Raw genomic sequence first — 1,190 nt, 5'->3', positions numbered from 1 at the left:
CTCTCTCTCTCTCTCTCTCTCTCTCTATATATATATATATATATATATATATATATATATATATATATATATATATATATATAATTTTGTTTCAGTATTTACTTTAAGACTGACTTTTACTATTTAGCAAATCTGTCTTGACCCTCACTATGTAGTCCAGGCTAGCCTCAATTTCATAATGATACTCTGGCCTCCACATTCTGAGTGCTGAGATTACAGGAGCCTCAAGTCCAAGGTCCTAAAGGTAACCTTGAACTCCTGATCCTCCTTCTTCTTTCTAAGTTGTGGGGTTATGAAAAGTGGACCACTATGCCCAGCTCATTTTGGGGGAAGGGTGAGGGGCACTTTGTATCAAAACCAGGCTCAGTGAGTAGTCCAGGCTGACTGTGAATCAGGATCTCTCTGTTCTTCCCTGTTGTGCTGTGATTACAGGCACTCAATGGCACACCTGGCTTTGGATTTGGTAAATCTGATGCCCTTTTCCCACATCTGGGAGGTATTACAGAGGTGTTTTCAAGGGTGGGGACTTCAGCTCAGAGCCATTGGCCTCTGGGTTGAATTTCAAGTCCTGTCCTGGGGTAAGGTCACCCAGGAGTGACTGTGCCAGGAGTGGGGACACCTCAGCTTCTGGAGGTGGAGCTGACAGTGAGGAAACAGCCCAGGAGAGACATGAGGGAACATCCTGAGGGTGGAGGAGGTCAGGAGAGGTCAGTGTCCTGAAGTCAGTGAAGAAAACGTTCCCTGAAGAAGGAAACAAGCCAAGAGTGAGGGCTGACACCTGCAGTCCCAGGGCTGGGGGAGCAAAGGAAGGTAGATGTCTGCAAGTTCAAGGCCAGGGAGGTGGATCAATTTGTAACTAGTGAGATTCTAATGAGTTCCTGTACACTCTGGTGTGATACCCCACTTCAAAAAGTAACAAAAATAAACGACAACAAAAACCCCACCACCACTGCTAACAACAACAAATAGAAGAGGGCAGGTCAATGGACCACAGGTGGAAGGTCTGTCAGGAACAGCCTGGGAACTGATTGTTGGACTAGACACATGAAGACCTGTTTCCATCTTGACAGACACAGTTTGAGGCTGATATTCTTGCAAGTGGTTAAAGAAAACCACAGAGAGTTGTCAGAGTCAGTGAATATGGACAGCTCTTGCAAAGCTGCTTCAGACCCCAGGGCTAGAGCCAGGCT

Source organism: Peromyscus maniculatus, chromosome 2 (genome assembly GCF_049852395.1).
Source record: "Peromyscus maniculatus bairdii isolate BWxNUB_F1_BW_parent chromosome 2, HU_Pman_BW_mat_3.1, whole genome shotgun sequence".
In the NCBI taxonomy this organism is placed as follows: Eukaryota; Metazoa; Chordata; class Mammalia; order Rodentia; family Cricetidae; genus Peromyscus; species Peromyscus maniculatus.
This window is presented reverse-complemented; position numbering follows the sequence as displayed.